The 14182-nt window shown below is 40.6% G+C and overlaps 1 pseudogene; it reads left to right on the top strand.

Moving 5' to 3' along the window:
• The first annotated feature begins 12302 nt into the window (after positions 1-12302).
• On the top strand, positions 12303-12626 carry LOC129633046 (60S ribosomal protein L18a-like; annotated as a pseudogene).
• The last annotated feature ends 1556 nt before the right edge of the window (positions 12627-14182 follow it).

Raw genomic sequence — 14182 nt, 5'->3', positions numbered from 1 at the left:
TGTCTCTATAGTATCTGGAGATGTTACAAATCAATTGAAACCAATGACCAGAAGACAATGTGGATATATATTCTAAATTTACTTTCAAGTCATTGTCTTAGACCAGCCTCTCTCTCTCTCTCTCTCTCTCTCTCTCTATAGAGAGAGAGAGAGAGAGATCACTTCAACCAGATGAATTAGATGCCCTGAAATCAAGTCAAAAAACAGAGGTTTCTAAAAGGTGACATCATCTTGAACTGTTTAATAGGTCCCACCAATTCTCTGTTTCCATACTTGATGAGCCATCAATCACATGGCCACATGGATCAATCAAGGTGTCACCATGTGGAGAAACAGACAACTATTGCATACAGCCAAAGCAAACTAGTTCACCTTTCTAAAGGACAGTGTAACAAAGGTGCACATGTATATTCTAACTTCACCAGAAAATCAGGATTTTTCTTAGAACACTCTGAAATTTTCAGCTGGAGAAAAAACATTTCCTGCCTGGGAGAAATCACAATCTAACTTTTAAAAAGATGGGGGAAGAATCGTGGCATCTTTTCAAACTTGGAAAGAAGAAAAGATGCATGACCATTGCTGGGAAGGCATTTAAATTTTCAAGCTGGGCAACCATGGCAACCACTCTTGATGACAAAATTCAGGGAGGAGGGAGAGGAGGATAGAGGTCCTTGACTGGTGAACCAAATTTATTTTCATCCCACTCTTCAGTTCTGGAGAAGGTCTAAATACTCTGACATTTCTCTCCTCCCACCAATCTGTACAAATGAACTCCAATGTTACATAGAGAATTCATTCAGTCCCCTGCGGGGATCACTCAGGTCTCACAGAAAAGGACTTTGTCATAAGCTGGACACTGGTTCAAAACGACTCCACCCCTGTGAACCAGCAAGACATTAGGGCAAGCAGACAATTTCTCACTCGGTTGGAAGTCCATTGTAAAAGGTTATGGATTAAACCTAATGGGAAAGAGAAAACCCAACTGTGATAAATGATGTTCTTTGAAAGGCTACATTAAACCCAGGCACTGTTGTGAGGTGTCCAGAGAGTAAACTCCTTGTACCTAGGTGATGGATTACTCGATGCGGCATCTGTGGTCTTTGATGTAGAAGAATACGCCAAGGAGTTGATGGAGACAGGAATGTCATTTAAATGAGAGAAATAACCACCCATACAACATCACACAGAAATGAGATACAGTGTGTCTACCGCATTTGAAAAGCAATTTATGATACTCTATGATTCATAATGCTTCTCACAGCTTCAGTTTCCTGAAGAATAAATCCAGAGAAATGATCATAATGGTCAATGTCATTTATTCTCACAATGTGCTAAATTCAGTGATTTGCACCTTTGAAAAAAAATTGAATTACCACCATGCCACACACAGGCTTGAAAAGACAAGTGTTTTGATATGGGAAATGGAAATAAGCAGACTCTCCATCTCTTATGAAGTTGGCATAAGGTGACAAAGATGGCAAATTCACATGCTTAGTATCCACTGGGAGAAGGTTCCAATCCAAGATTTTTACAACATGCAGATATTAAAGTTTTGAAAACCATTCTGAAACAGATGACTATCAAAAGCCATAAAAGAAAACCACTTGGAAATATAAATTCAGTAAAATAATAAATGCAGGCTCACAAGGTCCACAGAGTAGTAAGACATAATGCTATAATATAAAAAAGGAACAAAGTGAAAACTTGGGAAATTATTTTATTTATCAAATAAATGTAACTTTTACCCACTTCCTTTGGCTTGGGCTTCCCTTGTGGCTCAGCTGGTAAAGAATCTGCCTGCAATGTGGGAGACCTGGGTTCAATCCCTGGGTTGGGAAGATCCCTTGGAGAAGGGAAAGGCTACCCACTTCAGTATTCTGGCCTGAAGAATCCCATGGACCATATGGTCCATGGGGTTGCAAAGAATCAGACACAACTGAGTGACTTGAACTTTAACTTTTGAAATAGTATGCAAAGTTAAAGGAAAAGACTCTGGTGCTGAGAAAGATTGAAGACAGAAAAAGAAGACGGCAACGGAGAATGAAATGGTTTTGTGGCATCACCGATGCAAAAGACACACACTTGGCAAACTCTGGGAGATGGTGAGGGACAGGAAATCCTGGCATGCTGCAGTATATGGAGTCTTGAGGAACAACAGTCACAAAAGGAAAATGAGAAAGTGAGAGAGGATTAAGGAGAAAACAATGTACGTAAGCTTGAATGATACTTCTGACTTCACTGTTGCAAACTATTGCATTTTAATTTTCTTAAACCCCATCATTATATGCAATTATCAATTTAGCAAAATTATTAATTTACCCTGAGTAAACCAAAGTATTTAATTATCAAACATTAGGACATTATAATTATGAACATATGAGAATGTTGTTCAATTTTATCTGGTATTTCTGTATGAGTACCATTAATTATTTAATGATAATATCATTAATATCCTGGATTAAGGGATCTTGAAAACACAAAGACTTGTATCTGAAACTATTACATGTATAATATTTTATATTCAATTAAATGTTCCCTATAGATTCGGGGAAGGCAATGGCACTCCACTCCAGTACTCTTGCCTGGAATATTCCATGGATGGAGGAGTCTGGTAGGCTGCAGTCCATGGGGTAGCTAAGAGTCGGACAAGACTGAGTGACTTCACTTTCACTTTTCACTTTCACGCATTGGAAAAGGAAATAGCAACCCACTCCAGCGTTCTTGCCTGGAGAATCCCAGGGACGGGGGAGCCTGGTGGGCTGCCGTCTATGGGGTTGCACAGAGTCGGACACAACTGCAGTGATTTAGCAGCAGCAGCAGCATAGGTAGATTGTCTGGGAATAAAATGCATAGGACACTTTAGTATTGTATATAAACTAGTCACTAGTAGAACCATGGGGATGGACCAGAACATTTGCATGCTATAATTTAGATGAGAGGAGAAAGCAATGGCACCCCACTCCAGTACTCTTGCCTGAAAAATCCCATGGACGGAGGAGCCTGGTGGGCTGCAGTCCATGGGGTCACGAAGAGTTGGACATGACTGAGCGACTTGACTTTCAATTTTCACTTTGCTGCATTGGAGAAGGAAATGGCAACCCACTCCAGTGTTCTTGCCTGGAGAATCCCAGGGATGGGGGAGCCTGGTGGGCTGCCATCTATGGGGTCGCACAGAGTCGGACACAACTGAAGTGACAGCAGCAGCAGCATTTAGATGACATATTTAAAAATCATATTACACTGTCAGACATATGACTTAAAGATTAAACTTGCAACAATTTACAGAATAAAATTATAGTAGGTAACTTTATTAATACCACTTCAATATTCTTGCTTGAGAACTCCAGGAACAATATGAACAGGCAAAAAGATAAAACACTGAAAGATGAACTCCCCAGGTCAGTAGGTGCCCAATATGCTACTGGAGATCAGTGGAGAAATAACTTAAAGACAGAATTAAGAGATGGAGCCAAAGCAAAAACAACACATATTTGTGGATATGACTGGTGATATAAGTAAAGTCCAATGCTATAAAGAGCAATAATGCATAGGAACCTGAAATGCTAGGTTCATGAATCAAGGCAAATTAGAAGTGGTCAAACAGGAGGTGGCAAGAGTGAGCATCTACATTTTAGGAATCGTAGAACTAAAATGGACTGGAATAGGAGAATTTAACTCAGATGATGATTATATCTACTACTGTGGGCAAGAATCACTTAGAAGAAATGGAGTAGCCATCATAGTCAACAAAAGAGTCCAAAATCCAGTACTTGGAACCACTCTCAAAAACGACAGAATGATCTCTGTTCGTTTCCAAGGCAAACCATTCAATATCATGGTAATCCAAATCTATGCCCCGACCTCTGCTAAAGAAGCTGAAGTTGAATGGCTCTATGAAGACCTACAAGAACTTCTAGAACTAACACCCGTAAAAATGTTCTTTTCATTATAGAGGACTAGAATGCAAAAGTATGAATTCAATAAATACCTGGAGTAACAGAAAAAATTTGGCCTTGGAGTAAAGAATGAAGCAGGTCAAAGGCTAACAGACTTTTGTCAAGAGAACACACTGGTCATAGCAAACACCCTCCTCCAACAACATAAGAAAAGACTCTACACATGGACATCACCAGAGGGTCAATACCGAAATCAGATTGATTATATTCTTTGCAGCCAAAGATGAAGAAGCTCTATACAGTCAGCAAAAACAAGACCAGGAGCTGACTGTGGCTTAGATCATGAACTCCTTGTTGCCAAATTCAGACTTAAATTGAAGAAAGTAGGGAAAACCACTTGACCATTCAGGTATGAGCTAAATAAAATCCCTTATGACTATACAGTGGAAGTGACAAATAGATTCAAGGGATTAGATCTGATAGAGTGCCTGAAGAACTATGGAAGGAGGTTCATGACATTGTACAGGAGGCAGTGCTCAAGTCCATCCTCAAGAAAAATAAATGTAAAAAGGCAAAATGGTTGTCTGAGGAGGCCTTACAAAATACTAAGGAAAGAAGATAAGTGAAAGGCAAAGAAGAAAAGGAAAGATATATCCATTTGAATGTAGAGTTTCAAAGAATAGCAAGGAGAGTTAAGAAAGTCTTCTTCAGTGATCAATGCAAAGAAATAGAGGAAAACAATAGAATGGGAAAGACTATAGATCTCTTTAAGAAAATTAGAGATACCAAGGGAACATTTCATGTAAATGTGGGCTCAATAAAGGACATAAACGGTATGGACCTAACAGAAGCAGAAGATATTAAGAAGAGGTGGCAAGAATACATAGAAGAACTGTACAAAAAAGATCTTCATGACCCAGATAATCATGATAGTGTGATCACTCACCAGAGCCAGATATCCTGGAATGTGAAGTCAAGTGGGCCTTAGGAAGCATCACTACAAAGCTAGTGGAGGTGATGGAATTCCAGTTGAGCTATTTCAAATCCTAAAAGATGATGCTATGAAAGTGCTGCAGTCAATATGCCAGCAAATTTGGAAAACTCATCATTGGCCACAGGACTGGATAAAGTCAATTTTCATTCCAATCCCAAAGAAAGGCAATGCAAACAATGCTCAAACTACCGCACAATTGCACTCATCTCACAAGCTACCAAAGTAATGCTCAAAATTCTCCAAGCCAGGCTTCAACAGTATGTGAACCATGAAATTCCAGATGTTCAAGCTGGATTTAGAAAAGGCAGAGAAACTTGAGATCAAATTGCCAACATCAGTTGGATTATTGAAAAAGCAAGAAAGTTCCAGAAAAAACATCTACTTCTGCTTTATTGACTATGCTAAAACCTTTGACGGTTATGGATCACAACAAACTGTGCAAAATTCTGAAAGAGATGGGAATACAAGACCACCTGACCTGCCTTCTGAGAAATCTGTATGCAGGTCAAGAAGCAACAGTTAGAACTGGACATGGAACAACAGATTGGTTCTAAATCGGGAAATGAATACATCAAGAACGTATATTGTTACCCTGCTTATTTAACTTCTATGCCAGGTACATCATGAGAAATGCTGGACTGGACGAAGCACAAGCTGGAATCAAAATTGCTGGGAGAAGTATCAATAACCTCAGTTACACAGATGACACCAGCCTTAGTGCAGAAATGGAAGATGAACTCAAGAGCCACTTGATAAAAGTGAAAGAGGAGAGTGAAAAAGTTGGCTTCAAGCTCAACATTCAGAAAACTAAGATCATGGCATCTGGTCCCATCACTTCATAACAAACAGATGGGGAAACAGTGACAGACTTTATTTTTCTGGGCTCCAGAATCACTCCAAGTGGTAACTTCAGCCATTAAATTAAAAGTCACTTACTCTTTGGAGGAAAAGCTATGACCAACGTAGACACCATATTAAAAAGCAGAGACATTATTTTGCTGACAAAGGTCCATCTAGTCAAAACTATGGTTTTTCCAGTAGTCATTTGTGGATGTGAGAGCTGGCCTATAAGGAAATCTGAATGCTGAAGAATTGATGCCTTTGAACTGTGGTATTGGAGAATACTCTTGAGAGTCCCTTGGACTGCAAGGAGATCTAACCAGTCCATCCTAAAGGAAATCAGTCCTGAATATTCATTGGAAGGACTGATGCTGAAGCTGAAACTCCAGTACTTTAGCCACCTGATGCGAAGAACTGACTCATTGGAAAAGACCCTGATGCTGGGAATGATTGAAGGCAGGAGGAGAAAGAGATGACAGAGGATGAGCTTGTTGGATGGCATCAGCGACTCAATGGACATGAGTTTGGTAAACTCCGGGAGTTGGTGATGGATAGGGAGGTTTGGAGTGCTATAGTCCATGTGGTCGCAGAGTCAGACACGACTGACTGAACTGTACTGAACCTTTATTAGTAGAGGAAATGTTCTTTTGCACAATACATTAATAGAAAAGACTGCAAAATTTTTAATATTTTTCAATCTATTATATTTGATACTTTTCAATGTCACTATTTAATATACCAAATTCTGAATTTTGAATGGAGGGCCCTGAAGCCAGGATGCCCTAGCACCCCACTGCCAGCTGGCTCTCCTCAACTGGGGGAAAGAGGTGTTGAGCTCAAAAGAACAGTTGCATTGGGGTGGTGGTCAGGAATAGAGGCTTCCTTCCCTGAGGGACTCCCCATCCTGAAAGGATGCTCTGTGGGACCTCACTGGAGCCCAATAGGGGTGCACTTAAAGACTCCGGAGGCTGGCAAAGGTCTGCTTACCGGCACTGACTGACCACACACTGTGCCCAACAATTTTTACTATTATGCTTTGAAACAGACTGAGAGACAGGCTTGAGGTAGGCCTCTGTTCCCTGCAAGGATCACACTCCGTCCTTCTACAACTTCTTGCTCAACAGGCCACCTGGCTCCATATACTTCTTTTCATCCCATTGAATGTGTTTTTCTTCACTAATACACATTCATGCAAATTTACTAGGCACTTACTCCATGCCAGGCACCGTGCCTGGCACTGCAGTTTCTGGAGAACCCAGCAGAACTAGCCCCGGCCCTGCACAGTATTTCACATTCTAAAGCGAAAGAAAGATAACAAACACAATTAAAAACTTATTTGCAGCTCTGAGGAGTGTTTTGCATCGGGGTACAGTGCATATACCCCACGTCCGAGGTCAGGGGTGGTGGCCGGGAGGAGCTACCCCACGTCCAAGGAGCCGTGGCTGCACAGGTGCAGGAGGGCCTAGACGAGCTATCCCACGTTGAAGATCAGGAAGGGCAGCGGTGAGGAGATTCCCCTCATCCAAGGTAAGGAGCAGCGGCTGCACTTTGCTGGAGCAGCCGTGAAGAGATACTCCACACCCAAGGTAAGAGAAACCCAAGTAAGACGGGAGGTGTTGCAAGAGGGCATCAGAGGGCAAACACATTGAAACCATAATTACAGAAAACTAGTCAATCTAATCACACTAGGACCACAGCCTTGTCTAACTCAATGAAACTAAGCCATGCCCATGGGGCAACCCAAGATGGGCGGGTCATGGTGGAGAGGTCTGACAGAATGTGGTCCACTGGAGAAGGGAATGGCAAACCACTTCAGTATTCTTGCCTTGAGAACCCCATGAACAGTATGAAAAGGCAAAATGATAGGATACTGAAAGAGGAACTCTACAGGTCAGTAGGTGCCCAAAATGCTACTGGAGATCAGTGGAGAAATAACTCCAGAAAGAATGAAGGGATGGAGCCAAAGCAAAAAGAATACCCAGCTGTGGATGTGACTGGTGATAGAAGCAAGGTCCGATGCTGTAAAGAGCAATATTGCATAGGAACCTGGAATGTCAGGTCCATGAATCAAGGCAAATTGGAAGTGGACAAACAAGATGGCAAGAGTGAATGTCAACATTCTAGGAATCAGCAAATTAAAATGGACTGGAATGGGTGAATTTAACTCAGATGACCATTATATCTACTACTGTGGGCAGGAATCCCTCAGAAGAAATGGAGTAGCCATCATGGTCAACAAAAGAGTCCAAAATGCAGTACTTAGATGCAATCTTAAAAACGACAGAATGATCTCTGTTCGTTTCCAAGGCAAACCATTCAATATCACAGTAATCCAAGTCTATGCCCCAACCAGTAATGCTGAAGAAGCTGAAGTTGAACGGTTCTATGAAGACCTACAAGACCTTTTAGAACTAACACCCAAAAAAGATGTCCTTTTCATTATAGGGGACTGGAATGCAAATGTAGGAAGTCAAGAAACACCTGGAGTAACAGGCAAATTTGGCCTTGGAGTAGAGAATGAAGCAGGGCAAAGATTAATAGAGTTTTGCCAAGAAAATGCACTAGTCATAGCAAACACCCTCTTCCAACAACACAAGAGAAGACTTTATATATGGACATCACCAGATGGTCAACACCGAAATCAGATTGATTATATTCTTTGCAGCCAAAGATGGAGAAGCTCTATACAGTCAGCAAAAACAAGACCGAGAGCTGACTGTGGCTCAGATCGTGAACTCCTTGTTGCCAAATTCAGACTTAAATTGAAGAAAGTGGGGAAAACCACTAGACCATTCAGGTATGACCTAAATCAAATCCCTTATGATTATACAGTGGAAGGGAGAAATACAGTTAAGGGACTAGATCTGATAGAGTGCCTGATGAACTATGGAATGATGTTCGTGACATTGTACAGGAGACAGGGATCAAGACCATCCCCATGAAAAAGAAATGCAAAAAAACAAAATGGCTGTCTGGGGAGGCCTTACAAATAGCTGTGAAAAGAAGAGAAGCAAAAAGCAAAGGAGAAAAGGAAAGATATAAGCATCTGAATGCAGAGTTCCAAAGAATAGCAAGAAGAGATAAGAAAGCCTTCCTCAGCGATCAATGCAAAGAAATAGAGGAAAACAACAGAATGGGAAATACTAGCGATCTCTTCAAGAAAATGAGAGATACCAAGGGAACATTTCATGCAAAGATGGGCTTGATAAAGGACAGAAATGGTGTGGACCTAACAGAAGCAGAAGATATTAAGAAGAGATGGCAAGAATACACAGAAGAACTGTACAAAAAAGATCTTCATGACCAGATAATCACGATGGTGTGATCACTGACCTAGAGCCAGACATCCTGGAATGTGAAGTCAAGTGGGCCTTAGAAAGCATCACTACAAACAAAGCTGGTGGGGGTGATGGAATTCTAGTTGAGCTATTCCAAATCCTGAAAGATGATGCTGTGAAAGTGCTGTACTCATTACGCCAGCAAATTTGGAAAACTCAGCAGTGGCCACAGGACTGGAAAAAGTCAGTTTTCATTCCAATCCCAAAGAAAGGCAATGCCAAAGAATGCTCAAACTACCTCACAACTGCACTCATCTCACACGGTAGTAAAGTAATGCTCAAAATTCTCCAACCCAGGCTTCAGCAATAAGTGAACCATGAACTTCCTGATGCTCAAGCTGGTTTTAGAAAAGGCAGAGGAACCAGAGATCAAATTACCAACATCCGCTAGATCATGGAAAAAGCAAGAGAGTTCCAGAAAAACATCTATTTCTGCTTTATTGACTATGCCAAAGCCTTTGACTGTATGGATCACAATAAACTGTGGAAAATTCTGAAAGAGATGGGAATACCAGACCACCTGATTTGCCTCTTGAGAAATTTTTATGCAGGTCAGGAAGCAATAGTTAGAACTGGACATGGAACAAAAGACTGGTTCCAAATAGGAAAAGGAGTACATCAAGGCTGTATATTGTCACCCTGCTTATTTAACTTCTATGCAGAGTACATCATGAGAAATGCTGGACTGGAAGAAGCACACGCTGGAATCAAGATTGCCGGGAGAAATATCAATCACCTCAAATATGCAGATGACACCACCCTTATGGCAGAAAGTGAAGAGGAACTAAAAAACCTCTTGATGAAACTGAAAGAGGAGAGTGGAAAAGTTGGCTTAAAGCTGAACATTCAGAAAACAAAGATATGGCATCTGGTCCCATCACTTCATGGGAAATAGATGAGGAAACAGTGGAAAGAGTGTCAGACTTTATTTTTTGGGGCTCCAAAATCACTACAGATGGTGACTGCAGCCACGAAATTAAAAGACGCTTACTCCTTGGAAGGAAAGTTTTGACTAACCTAGATAGCATATTCAAAAGCAGAGACATTACTTTGCCAACAAAGGTCCGTCTAGTCAAGGTTATGGTTTTTCCTGTGGTCATGTATGGATGTGAGAGTTGGACTGTGAAGAAGGCTGAGCACTAAAGAATTGATGTTTTTGAACTGTGGTGTTGGAGAAGACTCTTGAAAGTCCCTTGGACTGCAAGGAGATCCAACCAGTCCATTCTGAAGGAGATCAGCCCTGGGATTTCTTTGGAAGGAATGATGCTAAAGCTGAAACTCCAGTACTTTGGCCACCTCATGTGAAGAGTTGACTCATTGGAAAAGACTCTGATGCTGGGAGGGATTGGGGGCAGAAGGAGAAGGGTATGACAGAGGATGAGATGGCTGGATGGCATTAATGACTCGATGGACGTGAGTCTGGGTGAACTCCAGGAGTTGGTGATGGACAGGGAGGCCTGGCGTGCTGCGATTCATGGGGTCACAAAGAGTCAGACACGACTGAGCGACTGAACTGAACTTAATGCTTTTTATTATGCAAAAGTTGGATATGAAGAGTTATCTGGAGTAAGTTTGGCCTTCGAGTATAAAATGAAGCAGGGCAAAGACTAACAGAGTTTTTTCAAGATAAAGCACTGGTCATAGCAAAAACCCTTTTCCAACAACACAGTAATGACTCTACATATGGACATCACCAGATAGCCAACACAGAAATCAAATTGATTATATTCTTTGCAGCCAAAGATGGAGAAGTTCTATATAGTTAGCAAAAACAAGACCAAGAGCTGACTGTGACTCAGATCATGAGTTGCAAATTTCTGGCTTAATATGAAGAACGTATGGAAAACAATTAGGCCATTCAGATATGATCTAAATCAAATCCTTTATGATTATACAGTGGAGGTGATGAATAGTTTCAAGGAGTTAGATCTGGTAGACAGAGTGCCAGAATAATTATGGGCAAAGGTTCATACATTGTACAGGGGGCAATGGTTTAACCATACCAAAGAAAAAGAAATGCAAGAAGGCAAAGTAGCTGTCAGTAGAAGCCTTAGAAACATCTGTGAAAAGAGGAGAAGTGAAGGCAATGGAGAAAAGGCAAGATATACCCAAGTGAATTCAGTGTTCCAGAGAAGAGCAAAGAGTGATAAGAAAGCCTTCTTAAGTGAACATGTAAAGAAACAGATGAAAATAATACAAAGGGAAAGAGTAGAGATTCCTTCAAGAAAATTGGAGATACCAAGGGAATATTTCTTACAAGGATAAACACAATAAAAGACAGAAACTGTAAGATCCAAACAGAAATAGAAGAGATTAAGATGAGGTGGCAAAAATACATGAAAAGATTATACAAAAAAGGTTTTAATGACCCAAATATCTGGGATGGTGGGTCACTCACATAGTACTAGACACCCTGGAATGTGAAGTAAGTGGGCCTTAGGAAGCATTACTATGAACAAAGCTAGTGAAGGTGATAGAATTCCAGCTGAGCTATTTCAAATCCTAAAAGATGATGTTGTAAAAGTGCTGCACTCAATATCCCAGTAAATTTGGGAAACTCAGCAGTGGCCACAGGACTGGAAAAGGCACAATTTCATTCCCATTTTAAAGAAAACAATAGGAAAGAATGTTCAAATTACTGTACAGTTGTGTTAATTTCACATGCTAGCAAGATAATGCTCAAAATTCTTCAAGCTAGGCTTCAACAGTATGTGGATTGAGAAATTCCAGATATACAAGCAGGATTTAGAAAAGGCAGAAGAACCAGAGATCAAATTACCAACGTCCATTGGATCATAGAAAAAAGGAAATTCCAGAAAAAAAATATCCATTTCTGCTTCATTAACTATGCTAAACCTTTGACTATGTGGATCACAACAAACTGTGGAGAATTCTTAAAGGGATGGGAATACCTGACTTCCAAGAAACATGTATGCATGAAAAGAAGAACAGTTAGATCCAGACTTGGAACAATGGAAAGGTTCAAAATTGGGAAAGCAGTCAAGGCTGTATATTGTCACACTGCATATTTAACTTCTGTGTGGATACATCATGCGAAATGCCAGGCTGGATATAGCACAAGCTGAAATCAACATTGCCAGGAGAAGTATTCAACCTTATATATGCAGGTGATACCACTCTAATGTCAGTAAGCAATGAGGAACTGAAGAGCCTCTTGATGAGGGTGAAAGAGGAGAGTGAAAAACCTGACTTAAAACTCAACATTAAAAAAACTATGAATCTCCCCTGCGAGTGAAGAACTTCGGCATCTAGCTACACTATGACTCCCACAGCGACACCCACAACATGTATCGGGAATACCAGGACCTGACCACCGCCAGTGCCGTCACCCAGTGCTACGGAGACATGGGTGCCCGGCCCCGAGCCCGGGCCCATTCAATCCAGATCATCAAAGTGGAGGAGATCGCAGCCAGCAAATGCCACCAACCAGTGGCCAAGCAGTTCCACGATTCCAAGATCAAGTTCCCACTGCCCCACCGGGTCCTCTGTCACCAGCACAAGCCATGCTTCACTACCAAGAGGCCCACCTTCTTTTAGGCACAGGCCCTCTGTCCCCGGGTCTGCCCAAATAAAACTTAGTGGGGAAAAAATAAATAAAAAAACTATGATCATGCCATCCAGTCCCATCACTTTGTAGCAAATAGATGGGGAAAAAGTAGAAACAGTGACAGATTTTATTTTCTTGGTCTCCAAAATCTCTGCAGACTGTGAGTGTAACAATGAAATTAAAAGAAGCTTGCTCCTTGGAAGAAATGCTGTGACAAACCTAGACTTCATATTAAACAGCAGAGACATCACTTTGCTGACAAAGTTCTGTATAGTCAAAACTATGGCTTTTCCATTAGTCGTGTATAGGTGTGAGAATTGGACTACAAAGAAGGCTGAGAACTGATGGATTGATGCTTTCAAATTGCAGTGCTAGAGGACTCTTGAGAGTCCCTTGGACAACAGAAGATCAAACCAGTCAATCCTGAAGGAAATCAACCCTGAATATGAACTGGAAGGACTAATGCTGAAGTTCCAATACTTTGGCCACCTGATTCAAAGAGCCAACACATTGGAAAAGACTCTGAATGTGGGACACATTGAGGGCAAGAGGAGAAGGTGTGACAGAAAATGAGCTGGTTGGATGGCACCACTGACTCAATGCACATGAGTTTGAGCAAACTCCCAGATATGGTGAAGGACAGAGAAGCCTGATGTGCTGCCGTTCATGGGATTACAATGAGTTGGACATGATTTAGCTACAGATCAACAGCAATAGCTAAGAAAGAAAGATGGAAGACTTCCAACTTAATGGATTATATTAAAAGAATACTAAAGAGGGTAAATAACTAAATCCTACATGGAGATGATAAGAGACTTTAAAGATATTAAAACTTGCATAATTTTCTAAAACCTTCCAGAGACCAATTATGAATCAATAGCTTTAATTAGGTCTTTAAATATTGATAACAAATGATTATAAACATGTACATTTAAAGCCATAAAAGGGACATCATGTGTTTGAACATATTTAATGATATTTTCAAAAGATTTTTACTGTTTGCTCATCTTAAAGACAGAGCTACAAAGATTTAGTGACTCTTGAGAAAAAGACACAGAGAGATTTGAGGGGCAGAGGGATGTCCAATCAGATAGGGTTGTCAAAAATTTCAACATAAATATCAACAGTTATGTTTCATGAACTTTTCTCTAAACAATCATTTGAAAAGGGCACATATAGAATAATTTTAGAGAAGTAGCAAAACTGCTCAAATATGGGTCACTTCATGTAATATTCCTTTTAAAATCATGTGTAATTTAGTACCCCCAAAGTTGTTTAAATTCAAAAGGTGGAAAATGCAAAATTATCTAAGTTGGCAATAATCTTTACTAAATGTTTTACCATAAATAAATCACTTTTCAAGCTTTCACAAATATGATTCTTGGGACTTTCCTGGTGGCCCAGTGGTTAAGAATTTGCCTTCATTGGAAAGTGGGTTCAATTCCTGTTCAGCGAACTATGATTCCACATGCCATGAAGCCATTAAACTCACAAGCTATAACTACTAAGCCTGCACAGCCAAAATTAAAAAAAATAAAAATACAAT

This window comes from Bubalus kerabau, chromosome 18 (assembly GCF_029407905.1).
Source record: "Bubalus kerabau isolate K-KA32 ecotype Philippines breed swamp buffalo chromosome 18, PCC_UOA_SB_1v2, whole genome shotgun sequence".
Classification (NCBI taxonomy): Eukaryota; Metazoa; Chordata; class Mammalia; order Artiodactyla; family Bovidae; genus Bubalus; species Bubalus kerabau.
This window is presented reverse-complemented; position numbering and strand designations above follow the sequence as displayed.